Source organism: Rattus norvegicus, chromosome 8, assembly GCF_036323735.1.
Source record: "Rattus norvegicus strain BN/NHsdMcwi chromosome 8, GRCr8, whole genome shotgun sequence".
NCBI classification, from domain to species: domain Eukaryota; kingdom Metazoa; phylum Chordata; class Mammalia; order Rodentia; family Muridae; genus Rattus; species Rattus norvegicus.
In genome coordinates, this window is record NC_086026.1 from 91,775,045 (window position 1) to 91,790,439 (window position 15,395).

General features: G+C 37.9%; 1 protein-coding gene and 1 long non-coding RNA gene across 9 annotated transcripts in view; one reads left to right on the forward strand and one right to left on the reverse strand.

Annotated features, from left to right (window-relative positions):
• Mei4 (meiotic double-stranded break formation protein 4) overlaps nucleotides 1-15,395 on the forward strand; it is a 173,986-nt gene that overhangs the window by 129,254 nt on the left and 29,337 nt on the right. The window lies entirely within an intron of this gene.
• Nucleotides 1-15,395, reverse strand: part of LOC102553441 (uncharacterized) — a 94,955-nt gene that overhangs the window by 38,959 nt on the left and 40,601 nt on the right. Inside the window, exon 5 of one of the 8 annotated variants that reach the window (XR_005488331.2) lies at nucleotides 13,890-14,252. The exons of the other annotated variants lie outside the window; for them this stretch is intronic. This is a non-coding gene — a long non-coding RNA (uncharacterized LOC102553441). Of the gene's footprint in view, nucleotides 1-13,889; nucleotides 14,253-15,395 lie in introns of those variants that run through there. 8 annotated transcript variants of the gene reach the window in all.

Sequence of the window (15,395 nt, forward strand, 5' to 3'; positions counted from 1 at the left end):
TTTTTTTCAAGGTCTGTAAAGAATGGTGTTGGTATTTCAATGGGAATTTCATTGAGCCTGTAAATTGCTTTTGATAAGATGGCTAATTTTACTGTTAACCCTATTGATCCATGAATATGGGAGATCTTTGTATCATCTAATACTTTTTCAATTTCTTTCCTTAAAGAGTTACACCATCATATTTTATATTACTTGTGGCTATTGTGAAGGGTTTTCCTGATTTCTTTCTCACCCCATTTATTTTGTGTAAAGGAAGACTATTGATATTTTTTAAAAAATTAACTTTGAATCCAGCCAGTTAGCTGGAGGTGTTTCTTAACTGTAGTAGTTCTCTGGTAGGACTTTTGGGGTCACTTTTGTACACTATCATGCTGTCTGTTAATAGTGATGCTTTGACTTCTTCCTTTCCAATTTGTATTCCCTGGATCCCCTTTTGTTGGCTAATTGTTCTAGCTAGAACCTCAAGTCCTGTATTGAATAGATATGAGGAGAGTGGCCAGCCTTGCACCTGATTTTAGTGGAATTGCATTAAATTTCTCTCAATTTAGTTTGATGTTGGCTATTGGTTTGCCGTACGTTGCTTTAATTATGTTTAGGTATGTACCTTGTATTCCTGATTTCTCTAAGACTCTCTAAGAAGGAGGATTGGATTTTGTCCAACGCCTTTCCAGCATCTGGGAAGAGAAGCATGTGCCTGTTTGTTTGTTTGTTTGTTTGTTTGTTTGTTTGTTTGCTTGTTTGTTTGTTTGTTTGTTTCTGTGGTGGGTTATGTTGATGGATTTTCATATGTTGAGCCATCCCTCCCTCTCTGGGATGAAACCTTGAGTCTTAGAGGTCTTGTCACTTACATTTGTGACATTCCCTCGTTATTTTGATTTGTCCTTTTCAAGTTACCTCTTCATTATTTACTCAGTTTCTTTAATACTTGTCCTTAAGGATTTTTTTTATCATTTGTGTACATTTCAACTTTCCATTTGGAATTTTATATAATATTTTCACATTTCACTACGTGCTAATTGTCCTTAGTTATTCACATGTCTTTTACAATTCGGTCTCTCCTTGTCTTTTTACATTTTAATCAATTTCTTTCTACAGGGTATATGTCTTAATTAGGGTTTTACTGCTGTGAACAGACACTATGACCAGTGTAAGTTGTATAAGGACAACATTTAATTGGGGCTGGCTTACAGGTTCAGAGGTTCAGTCCATTATCATCAAGGCGGGAGCAGGGCAGCATCCAGGCAGGCATGGTGCAGGAGGAGCTGAGTTCTACATCTTCACCCAAAGGAAGCCAGGAACAGACTGAGCATCCTCAGGCAGCTAGGAGGAGGGTCTTCAAGCCCACCCCCACAGTGACACACTTCCTCAACAAGGCCACACCTTCTAACAGTGCCATTCCCTGGGCCAAGCATATGCAAACCATCACAGTGTGTGTTCTTTTACATCACCCCTCATGAAGATTGAACTTTCCTCTGTGTTTATCCTATGGCTTATCTCTAATGAGTCATTTTTCAGTCTTGTATTTCCACTTAATACTTAAAATGCCGTTCCTTTTCTCGGTTACTTCATGTTTCTTCGAAGGCCTGTTTATATTTAGTTATTCACTTGTGTGTATGTGATTAGCTTTTCTTCAATTATTCCCTCATGAAGCATGATCATTGGTGCTCACCATGATCTCAGTGCGTGCCCAAGTAGGTTCTCCAATCCTTAATGGCTGTGCACTTGGGCATCATTTAAATGCCTTTTCTATTCTTATGTTCGCTTCTTTGTTACTTACCTGCAGGTAGAATCATGTACCATAGACTATAGGGTGCTGATGAATTCCTGAGACACTCAAACTAATATTTCGAGGTTGGCAGTTTCCTGAGTTTTGCTACATCTTGTGGTATATACCGTATCCATGAGTCCATGTATCCACCCTCACTGTTTGCAGAATCCAAGAGAGGTTTTAATCCACGGATTCTGAATCCCCATCAAGCTTAATCAGCCCTGGCTTGGAGCTTCTTTTTCTTTGTGCCTCTGTAGTGAGAAACTGGAGGACTGACTGTGGCAGAAACCATTTTCAAGAAGAATCCTTATCATTCATAGGGATGTTACTTTTGTTAGGAATGAAAGGAGTAGGGGAACAGAGGTTTATTATTTATTTTGGTGAGTTAATGAAAAATGGAAATGCACTTAAATAAAATGATGAGGAAAGCTCGCTGTGAGCATCCTGAAGTGGAGCATGAGTCATTATGTATAGAAGGCTTGGTGTGGAGAAAGCAGGTGCATAGTCACTGTCTGAATAATCCTATGCTTTAGATGATAATTAATTCAAGAGATGCTTTGAGTAACTACAGAAAATAATGCTAATTATTTTCTCTCTATTTGGCAACCCTGGCAATAAAATGCAAATTAAATATGATTAGTTCTTCCTTTTTCCATAAGTATGAGGATATATCGCTGCAGATTTAATAACTCTTGTGCAGAGGTTTATCAGTAACTAAAAAGAAATCTCCAGAGTCATTCCAGTGTAATGAAAAGAGTGTTAATGTATCTCAGCCTACCTTTTTCTGATTTTGTGTTTTGTTATTGGTAGTGAATAATGTTTGTTCTGAATAATCTTCTGATGAAATTAAAGCATAACACTTCTTTCTGTGAAGCTTTCTCTAACTGCTATCACCAGGAGCAACTGTTTCCCTGCTATTCCCACTCTGTGGCACACACATTAATACATTTTTATTGGACCCAAGTACAGTTATACTCCGATATTGTTTACATTTGCACTCTAGACTGTACCGTGAATAGCAACAATTTCACTCATTGTTTCCTACCACACATATCAAACAATAATGAGCTTATTAAGAAGGGGTTTTCACCTTACTCAAAAAGTAGACATTTACATGAGCGATTTACAGTTAGAACTTCCCGCCACTTGTTTTCTAAGCAGTGGCTGATTCAGAATTAAAAATGAAACGAGGAATGGTGGCATTGCTGTCTCCTGTGTACTTCCTGCAGAGAGCCTTTGATGCCTGAGAAGACTGATTTCTGGTACAAGATGAATTGGAGGGTCTTTCCTTTCTGTGGGATATAGGAGAGATCCATGGCACATATTTGATGCTTTAAAATGTGTTTACTGAAGGAGTTGACAGCAACCAAGAGATATGCTGGTCAGATGGGGTGGGGGAGTTATGAATGGTCCTAGGATGTGATATGCCAAGTCAATGAATGAAAGAAAGAAAGAGGAAAAGGGAAAGTTGTGTTCTGAGTGTACAGACTTGCAATGTAAGAGTTTAGAACTTAACACTCCCAGTTGTCAGGACAGAGTAGATATAAAGTTCTTTGAAATGTACTGTCATATCTACCCAATAAGCCTTCACTCTGGGCCCAATTGGCTAAAATTAACTTGCCCCCTGCTCACAGCTTGGTGGCAGTGACAGAGCACACCCAGACCATCTGCTATGCTTCTCTGTTCCCTCTCAACTAGATCTCCATAGAAGCCCTTCTCTCAAGGAAACTAGAATTGCCAGAGTTAGTGAAGAGGTTGGTTTCATGAAGCCCAAGAGATAAGAGATTATTTCTCTAGTCATGACCTGTAGCTAATTAGGATGTGACTTCTCTCTTTGTAAACATGCTACTCTAAATGTGAACTGTAACTTCATTCAAAACTGTACTGTTACATCTTATTAATCTAATGACCCTCTGTTGAGCTGCTGTGGCCTGAATATGTGTTGAGGTGCTCTGAGATAGTACAAGTGGTATACTATTTCGTAATTTAGTTCTAAAGAGAAATACCATAGCATCCAATCTAAAGTACATCATTAGTAATTATTTCTGTCCTTCCTTCTCAAGAAGTGATAATGCTGATCCCAGAAGCTATAGGTCATCAAGCGAAAATTGCAGGGCTAAGTATGGGATACGTCCCTTCAAGTTCATGGATAGGGTGTTCAGAGAGACCACCAAAACAATAGAGGTTAAGCCACTGCTCTTCATTACTCGTCAGAACTTCATGGTAAGAATCTATCCCTGAAGGTACCACCTACTTGGCTTTCAGAAGGGAACCTGCAAGGCACCTTTGGATAATACGAAGCCTTTCCAGAAGGGAGAACACGTAGTCATCAGTTCCAACTTGATTTCTCTTATGTCCTAAGGCTGTAGTTGTGGTATCCTCAGCTCTATAGTCTTATCATCAAGTCCTGATGAACAGCCAAAGGCAGTGGCAATTTCTTGGGGTTCTCTGGGACACCTCTCTCCAACAACACTGAGGAAGGTATTCCATGCCTGTCACTTGGCTTTTTAGTTGACAGTCTATGGTTTCTGGGAAGAGCACTGTCATTTCACTCAACCCCCTCCGCTTACCCTCCCATTCCTCTCTGCCTTTAAATTCCCCTCCCTCTTATTTATCCCCACTCTCCTACTGGTGACTGTGTTCTACTATCCTCCCACCATGAAGATCTCTGTTTTCCACTCTTCAAACTAGAAAGGGCCATTGATCGGAAGGGAGAAAAGTAAGTTTTGTGGTGGCTGGTATTCTCTAGATGCATTAAGCCTCAGAGTGAAGGTGGTCCACACAACGAAGCACTCCAGGTTAGCTAAGTGAAGGATGTCCTGTGTGAGCAGGGCCCATGGTTCTATTCCTTCACTCTGGAAGGATTAAACTCCTTATTTCACTAATACTGTCTGTGGAGATTCCATTTTTCTATAACCTGTGCCTTACGATTTCCTGTGTAGACATTAGCTTCTTCTTGATATATTTTCTTCAAAGAGGTTACAGGGACAAAGAATACGAATAAGAGAAAAATGAGAACTTCAAAGAGATGTATGAAAAAATGTCCGCTTCTTTGCACAGGCATGGTGATTACGAGCTGCTGTGCACTGCAGGCTAGAGGAGATATTTAGTGGTGCTTAGAATGCCGAAGTGATCATTACAAGCTGTTCTCTGTAGCACTACAGGAAAAGCTCCTCCACTCAGTCAGCAAATGTTTGTTCCTGAAAATATAACGCGTTTTGGTGGAACTGCTATTTTACACAATATTATGTTAACATTGGAGGCCGTGTTTCCAGGAACGCTCGCTCCCTGTGGCACACTGATCTCAACACCGGTTATGAACACATCTGATACTGAAGTGCAAACGCAAGGGTAGAGAGTGGTAAAAAGTAGTAACAGCTTCACTCCCACTTTCTTCCTGACATGTAGGTGTGCTTAAACGCAGTCTATTTCCCTTAGTATAGACAGTAATTAGTTTGTTTAAAAGCACACGGAAAAACTGATGGCAGGCATTTGAAAGGTTAAAACATGGAAGACTTCCGCACTGGGGAACCGCATCCAAACCACAGATTGTCGAGTCAGTCGTATAATGGCCCAGACACTTTCCAAGTCAGATTTAAGGGCTCTAGGAAACCATTTTTAAGTCATCCATGCATCAACCTTCTATTCATTAAGTGTTGGATTAACAATTCAAATATGTAGTAAAGTTTTATTTGGATTTTGGTCAGATTATCTGCTTTAACTTGAAATTTATTGGTTTTGTTTCTGTAGAAATATAATATTCTTTCTGAGAACCACAGGTTTACTCTATGAACTAAATAGTTCTGGGTTAGGAAACAGTGTCAGCAACCCTTTCAGAAACACTCTGAGAGTCAGGAAACATTGCACGTAGGACCCTATCTCAAAGAAACCACCATCAGGAAAAAAACAGGAAAAGAAAAGTTTTAACACTCCAAGGGCAACTTGACTTGAAATATTTATGCTGTAAAATGAAATATTTAGGCTACAAATTCACTTCAGAAAAGCGAGCAAAGTGATTTTGCTCTTTCAGGATAAACCAACATGATTGTTTCAGCTTAAAGTCAAGACTAAATGTGTTAATTGGTGTATACCTCTGAAGCAACACATGTGTTTTAATTGCCCTCCTCATACAATGTTTTACATTAGATATTTAATTTTCTCAAGTTGGAATATGTTCTATTACCTGTGGTCAGAGTATCCAAAGATGACTGGTGTTTGCACTTATAATAAGCATCACTTAAGTATGCTTTGAAGATATTTATAAATTACCCAGATAACTTCCACTTTTAAATATACACATAGAAGAAAAACATCGTAATCAAGTCCTATCATTCGTAAGAGCTATCATGTATTACATGCTGCATAGTTCCTTCCATTATTTTTTGAGATGGAACATAAATAAATTCAAAGGCTTTTATAGACAGATGACAGACAGGTGGCTAAGCTTAGAATATCTATGTCTGAACTATAGAGAGTAAGAGGGGCGATTTTTCAATGTTCCACAATCCCATTGCTCTATCTGTATGCTTGTGATCACCAACCATTCCTTCAGAAACAGGATTCCCTACTGGATACAATACGAGTAAGCCTAGGGGCTTTGAGAGGTGACCCAATCATGTAAGTGAACCCCTGAGAAATAAGGTTAATATCCTTGTAAAGAAATCCCAAATAAATAGTTTGTTCTTTCTACTATGGGAAGACACAAGCACAACGCACCCTGGAAAAAGAATGGGCCTTCATAGACAAAGAATCTCCTGATGCTCTGATCTTGGACTTTCTGGAACTGCAAGAAATAAGTGTCTGCTGTCTCTATCTGCTCAGTTTGTGATATTTTCTTACAGAGCCTGAACAGACAAAGATTCTGCAGTGTTTTCTCCTTGTGAAGTATTGACATTACAGAGATAAGAAATTCATGCAAGGGGTAACAAAGCTTCACAAGGAGTTACTCCGTCATGGAGCTGTGTGGGTGGATATGGTGCTAAAGGTACTTTTGTCCTGGAATAAACCTCCGAGTCCTTAATACTTTATGAGAAATATGTGTCTGTCTGTCTCTCTGTCTGTCTCTGACTCTGTCTGTCTCTGTCTCGGTCTCTCTGTCCTCTCTCTCTCTCTCTCTCTCTCTCTCTCTCTCTCTGTCTTTCACACAAACACACACACACACACACACACACACACACACACACACACACACACACACCTAACAGAATATGGAAACATGGAAAAATAGGAGAAAAGTACAGACATGGCAAAAACTTAAGCAAAAATTGTGAAAGCAGCAGTTTTCTTGTCCTTGGGATCAACTAACCATCACCCCTTATGGTAAAGAAGCTACATTCTGATATTTTATAACACATTGGCTCCTTTTACATTTCTAATGGGTCTTTCACCCGCTCATTTGAAAAATATTGGGCCACCGGCACACAGACTTCTAGCAGCCAATTCATTCTCTTACATAATCTTTAAAGTTTTACATTTGTCAGTATTTCTGTTGATCTCACCAGAAAAGCCTCTATATATCAGGAAACTATCAAATGCTCTGTAATGCTAACTTCTAAATTTGTCTGAAATGATGAATTTAATATCAATCAGAAATATAATTTTTTTCCTTCTAAAGGACATACGCATTTCTGTTGTAGCTGTCTGTTGGCTCCTATTGCCCCAGCCATTTTTCTGATGAGAAGCATAACAACCCTTCAGCATGTATCACCAGTGTTTATGTGGACTTTCTGTTAAGTTGCAAGGAATGTTCAAAACTTGTACATGCAAGGAATGATGTTTTTCACCATACTGCTAATTTTATTGGTCTATCACTTTGAGCCATCACTTCTGTATTCTTTTATTTATTTTAGAATATTTTAGAAATTTGTTGAGAATTTTGTATATGCATTTAGTATATTGGATCATATTCTCTCTTAATTTGCCACATAGTTTTTCATCCCCCACCTCTTCTCAACTTATTGCTTTTTTTGATTTTCATAATCGCCATAATTTTTTATTTTTCATAATTATATAATCATAATAAAAATAATATTTTTCATAATACTTATGCACATGTATATGTGTAGGGCTATCCACCAGCGCATAAATGACTTACCAGGGTCCAGAGCCTTAAGAATACACAAATATTCAGAAATGGCAATGTATAGAATAAAATAAGTAATCAGTAAGGCCAATCAGAGAGGTTAATGTTAGCAAAACATCAATTTTAGAACCTGGAGCATTTTTGTGTACATTATACTTCATAGTCTCATTAAAACTCCATAGAAAATAAAAATAATGTATCTGATTCTTCTGTTTTACCAATAAAAGATGAATCGCAAAGATTCTCTGAATTATACAAGGTAATGCATTTAACAATGCAAACTGAAGACTGCTGTTGTGTTTCTGCAGTTTAATCAAGGCTCCACGGTTTTAGGGGAACAAGAAAACATAATATTTCTAACTTCTAATTCCTCTGCTAAAAGTCAAAGATGACAAGTATCTAGTTTCTCTAACCTAAAGTGCTGTGGAAAAACCTATGAGAAAATAAGCCATGAGGTGCTTTGATACTGTGATAGATCATGTTCTGGAGAACTCTAATTCTCGGTGAAAATGACTTTCTCAGGGGAGTTAGATCTAAAGCATGGTCTGAGCTTTGTATGTATGGTTTATAGTTCAGTACTCAGTCATAAATTAGGGTTCTACTAGAATAGAAAGGAAGATAATAACAAGCATAGAAAGTACAATCCAATTGAGATCTAAGTGGGACACATTTTGCTGGTGTCTTCTTCAAATATTCTCTTGGAAAGCTGTGTTCTAGTGGGCGTCTCTGTTGTGATAAACCACTGACCGAAATCAACTTGAGGAGCAAGGGGTTGATTTAGCCTAGAGGTTATGATCCATCACCAAGGATTGAAAAGCCAAGGACTCAAAGTAAGCTGGAAATAGGAACCAAAGCAGAGACCATGAGTTATAATCACATTACAAAGAGACTATAGTGTGCTTGTTTACTGTGCTCGGTAGAATAAAATGGTATATTAATTACTGGCCTTTTTTCCTGTGGACACTTTAATTCTTTACAAGAAGTAACTTTTGTTTGTTTTGACTCATGGTTAGGAGGCAAGCTATCAAGTTTGGAAAGATGTGTTCATATGAGCCCAGGGCAGCTGATCACACCACACACAGTCAGGAAGCAGAGAGAGATGAATATGGCGACCAACTCACTTTCTCCTTTGTATTCAACCTGGGGTCATCACTCCTCAATTAAACCCCAATTAAATGACTCCACTAACATGCCTAGAGGTTTTCCTCCTAAGTAATTTAAAAGTATATCAAGTTGACAGTCAAAATTAACTGCCACAGATGGTAATTTAGATAGCTTAATTAGAACTTCAATCAAGGTAATAATAGTGAGTTTCCACACCAAACGTGCAGTGTGCTTTTATGAAACCTTTCATGTCTTCTTTTACCCTCCTGTGTTTTTCTGCTAATATTTTCACCTAGAAATGAAACTGTGGGCTGTCCAGCCATGGATGAGCCATAATGATGCCCTCTTCTCAAGGCTAAGGGATATGCCAAGGGGAGAGAGTATCTTAGGAGCCAGATGTTGTAGATGTTGTACAAGGAAGCAATGTCTTCAGGACACAGTGGGTGTTTACACAGAAAACCTAACAGTGATGTGACAACATGCACAGCATCCGTGCCACACAACCTCAGTCCACACAAGACCCTGACATGTAGGGGAGAAGATGGATCCAGTATCACACCATGAGCTGAGGAACTGTTGGCATTCGATAGCAGTAAGAATCCATCTCTTGTTGTTTTCTGCTGTTATTTTTAACAAGGTAACTCCTGGTAGGTCAACCATATTTGAGTAGAAAAGTATAATATCACACAGCAAAGTTATTCAGACCGACAGTGTATACGTTTCCTCTACAGTTTGAATAGCCATTTGAAATGGAACTCGTGGAGCTTCGCATTGAATTTTATACCTTCAGTATCAAGTATATTGTGTGCACTCATCTATTACCAAAGAAGAAATCCCACAGCAGAGTTAGATCTAGCGAAACAGTTGAAATTTTATAAATAAAGTTTGTTTTTTAGGAAAGGATAAATTTCAAGACTGAAATGTAGCCTTCTCTCATACTTAGACCCCTTCCTGCACCTCATTAGTTACAGGATAAAACCTAAGTTTCCCCGTGTAGCACGTAAGCTCTTTGATCACGCTCACGTCTCACATCCCAGCCTCGTTTTCCACAGTACACCCTTACACATGTCTTTATTCCCTCTGGTTGATACTGATCTTCCCAAAGTGCTGCCTTGCCTCCCAGCCAGCCTTCCCCCTTCCTGACTCCTTCCCATCACTCAAGCTCATTCAGATTTCTGCCTAAACCCTAAACTCCATTGGCTATTTCTGCCCACTGTTTCCAGGAAACCCTATCTGTTTCTGCCATTGTACTCGGGGAAAGTTGCCTGAATTCATCAGGAACTAAAAGCTTCATGAAATTATCACCAACATTGATTAATGTAGAAATCATTAATGAAGATGGACTATAATGTAGTCTGAATTGCGGAAAGCCCTTTAATCCTCAAGTATAAATCAATGGCTGAATATGTTGACTGCCTCAGGACTACAAAGTGTAGAATACAGGAGTTTGACTAAGATCTACTATGTAGCCCTAGCCCAGTCATTCATAACTAAACAGAAGTTGGCAAACTAAGTGTTGGAGCTCTTTCTTCATATAGTAGGTATGCTGGCTAATTTTATATTAATTTGGCACAAGCTAGAGTCATCTGAGAAAATGGAGCCACAATTGTTAGCCTCTGTAAGATGGGCTGTAGGCAGAACTCTAGGACATTTTCTTTTTTTTTTTTTTTTTATTTATTTTTTTTTATTAACTTGAGTATTTCTTATATACATTTCAAGTGTTATTCCCTTTCCCGGTTTCCGGGCAAAATCCCCCTCCCCCCTCCCCTTCCTTATGGGTGTTCCCTTAATTAGCGATTGGCGGAAGGCTGAGTCTGTGGTGGGTGGAGTCATCCTCGGGCTGGTCATCCTAGGTTCTGTAAGAAAGCAGACTAGCCAAACCTTAGGAGTAGGCCAGTAAACAGCACTCCTGTATTCCTCCTCACCAGCTCCAGCCTCCAGGTTCAAGCCTTCTTGAACTCCTGCCCTGACTTCCTTCAATAATGGACTATGATGTGGAAGTTTAAGCCAAATAAACCCTTTCCTCCCCAACTTGCTTTTGGTCAGATTGTTTCATCACAACAATAGAAACCTAACCAGGACAGGAGGATACAACTGATAGACCTACATTCTGTGAGCACTAAAATAAAGCATGTGGAATAATGTCGTTAGCTTGAAGGAGAAAATACCATGGCGAGTCAGTATGGGAAAATATCCATTACTTTAATTATCAGCATATTAAAACTATCTAATTTTAATGTTTTGATTGTGACACCCAGTTGGTGGATCTCTGTGACTGCTGTTTCAGGTACTGACGGGTACTTGGTGCCTCAGCAGAAGTGATGAGGGCATCTTTGAATACGGCTTATGTGCGATATATCTGATGGTCATTGTGAGCCTTTATAATCTGTGGTTATATGAAGATTCTATATTTTAAATACTTGTTTATTGATGATTAATTTTCTCTTCCTGCTCAAGTTTTATAGCCAACTTGGGATCTATCAAATTTTCCAATCAGAGTTATCAGTGGATGGCGGGGACTCTTTGGTCTGCCGTAAGGAAAATTTGCACTTGTGCAATGACAAGTCTTTCCTTCAAACTGTATTTCACGTCTCTGTATTTCCAAGTGACTTGACTTTATTCTGACCACTACTGCTGTCCTTTTCATTTTAAACCCAATTTCATTATGTTATGCTTCTATGTGGCCTTTGTAATTTATACTTTCTGGTATGATTTGAAATTTTCTTTGTCATCACACACATTAGCTGTGTTTTCTTAATACTCATAAACTTTTGCCTTAGAAACATTAAACAAAGTATGATTGTGTATTATTCATACCACTGTTTTGGCATAGTTTACCTTTCTTCTTTTCTTGTTATTTGCAGCTAGGTTGCTGGGACACTTGTATATCTTTCTGGGGCTTTATAAGTTTTCTCAGTATAAAATAACTTTTCTACCGTACTGAACAATTCTCACCTTGAATATTATTCTTGTGTCTCGTGTGCCTATGCTTCATTCTTACATTACCAGTTGACAACTCTGTGACCCGCCATATGACTTGCCCTTTATTATTCTACATTTGTCTGATTTAAGCAGCATGTAGCACTGTAGAAATCTCCTAAAAACATCCAAGAAAATAATAATCCCTCATGATGGTTTCATTCTTTAGGGCCAACCTGAGATCTAACCTTAACCAAGAACAGTAAAGTAATTTCAAATCTTAATAATACAGACAAAGAAGGCAATTGAGTCCTATGAGGTCAGGTCCAATAAAGTCACTAATGTGTTTCCCTTTGACTTTCATACCATACTTCTTATTTTTCTTCTTCTTATTATAATTTACAATTGTTTTGATTTCCCTTCCTCATCGCTTTTATCGAGGCAGTTTACCTCAGTTTAAACTCACATTGAAATATGTAATTTGAGTCAATATCTACAACTGATTTGTATTTACCGCAAACAAAACTAGGACTAAAACATTGACACATGGCTTATTCACATGACTTCTCGCATCTCACTCTCATCTGTGCTCTCTTGGAATTTTACTCCCATATTTTAGTGCTTTTTGTTGGAAGCCAGGCCGACCCAAGGCTTTTCCTAAGACTCTGATGGATGAAGAAGAAATGTAGTTCCCTGTCTAAGCCAAGGAGCATTCATGATGAATCCAGTAATGGACCAGAGTCTAGACCTTGGGCAAACTGTGACTTCTGACCCTGAGAACTCCTTCTTCCCCTAAAGGACTGTGGGTAACAGTCCCATGACCTTTCTGTGCTCAATCTGTGATACACTCGAACTATCCAGTCCTCTTTTAGGGCAACAGTGTTTGATTAGTTACCTCCTGACTTTGTCCCATGTATGTATGTATACAAGATTTCTATTAACTTTCTTACATTTTCCACTGCAAACCGTATATAAGATGCTACATTTCTTAAAATTTGCTTGGCCTAAGATATAACTTAGGCAAGACCTCCTGACCACAGTGTCCTTACCTTCATTTTTCATCTACTGGTCCTCTCTCTGAACGACTTATCATCGATGAACAGCCTGCCGGTTCAGGTCACTTTTTCTATTATTCTTCATGTACGTATTAAACTCTGCTATTTTGAACGTCTTGTTCACCATGGCATTGGCTTCACTGTGTGTATATGAGCGTATGCCCAAGGGTGCAGTATACATTCTCTTTTCATATTTACACATTTTTCTTCTAGAATCCATTTTTATTTGCTCAAGTGTACATTTCCAAAATCTTCCAGAGACAGCATAAAAGTTGAAATTTCAGTTCAAGTTTTAGTAGTTTTGAATAACCATTTTTTTTTTACCTAACCTGGAACGTTGCTTGTTAATGAATCATATAATTCCCTACAATTAACACTATTCAAAACCCTTTGTTTTGTAAAAGATTACATAAATAGTATGTTTAAAATACACAGTTCAACTTAATGCTATTAAGTACATTATTATAAGATTTAAATTTTACTCTTAAACCCTTTGGAGAGTGAGCATCATTAAAGAACAGAAGAATGCCTTACCACACTGAATAGTTGCTATTGCTTTAATCAAATTCTCTAGTCACACAGCTCATAATTTGAAGATATACTGATTATTTTATATAAATGACAATTTTAGTATCCCAAATGATAAATAAATGTTTATTTGGTCTTTCTTCTAAAGCCATCAATATGAGTCATGGTGGAATGCTCCCACCATGAGTTACACCTGAGGAGCCATGCTTCCAACTTTATGTAAAAGAATTCTTTGTGGGTAGTGACATTCGAGACATAGCTACTGAGATGCAATCTGCCTCAGAGGTACTACTGAGTAAACTACATAGGAAACACAAGCTCTTTGACACAGACACGTCATATTTTCATGTTAACAACTAATGTCCAAAGGTATTAAAGGAATTGCAATCAAGTATATCTTAATTCAATTATCTTAAATTATAAAGTTACTTCAGTTACCAAATAGACAGCAGTTTATTTGAAACATGGAAAAAGGTGCTTTGGATGAAGAAATGTTATGGCATTTAGCTTTCATTGCTATACTATATTAGTCTGCTTCTTTGTTTGCTCACTTTGTTTGCTTTGCTTTGCTCTCTTCAAGCAAGGTCTCATTTATTCCAGGTTGTCCTTGACTTTGCTCTGTAGTGGAGGATGATGTAGAACTTCTGCTCTTCTTCACTTCCCAAGTGCTAGCATTACAGGTGTGTGCGACCATGCCCAGTTCATGCAGAACTGAGAATGAAAGCCAAGGTTTCCTCCATGCTAGGCTGATACTCTATGGACCATATACCACATTCATCCATGAGCCAAGTACATTCTTTTAAAGAAACAAGATTTAAACTCTTTGTGAACCTCTGATGGAAATTGAGAGTAAACATGTAATCTATTAAATGCACCCAGTTGCCATTAACCCATTAATGATCAGTTATATAAAACTGAGGAGAGCCTTTGAGACACATTGAGTTTTAGTAAAATGCTTAAAAATTAATTATCCCCCAAGTGACGATGCATTAACTTATTTATTTGTCAGATAATATTTAACTGTTTTGGTATTGTGCAACCATTTTAAAGCTGTTGTAAGTTAATAAATTATATACCTATTGATTAGAACTCATTTACTTATTTCTTGATCCTATGATGAATATTTACTGACATGTGCAGTGTTCAAAATAATTTAAGCAGCTGTAGGCTGCCCTTTGGAAGACGAGTCTTCAATTTGGGTCTCAGAAAAAAAGTAACATTCTTGCAAATTGTAACACTTAGTCATAAAATGATTGTTTCTTAGCCCTTTTTAGATTTTCATACCATTTCTATCCTCTATATTTCTCTGTGGAGTTTTTATTTGTTTTGTGTTTAGATTTGTGTTACATGTTGTTATTTTGGATTGTTTGTTTTTTATATGTTAAACAGGATATCACCTTGTAGTCTAGACTGGTCTGGAAATGTATTATGAATATCATGTAAATGAAATAAGGGAATTGCTGTCTTTAGGTTTTTTTTTCTTTTAAGCTACATATTTTTTGTTTGCAAAGTGATGTGAAGAACAGACTGGAAATCCCCACATCCACATACAGAGGGGATGAAGGCTGTGCACCGTATCTGGGTGTTGGGAGCCATATGCTTCTGATCCAAGTCAATAGAATTATGTTAAATGCCTCCCGTTGATCAAAAGCCAGATAAAAATCTTACAGAGAGTCCTAGCTGCCCTTATTGATTTTTTCCACTGGATTCCAGTGACTTATTAAACTCATTTACTTTTAGGAATTATAAATCACATGGTAACAAAATCTTATAATTTCCAGGATTTTGTTCACATAAGTTAATTTGGGTTTTGCAGAATTGCTGTGACAAGTGGAACAGGCATTGGGGATTCATACTGTGCCGGTGAAATTAAGTGGGAGTAAGCCTGCCTGATTCATCTTTAGAAGGATTTGAGCCTGCATTGTCTAACTCAGTTTTA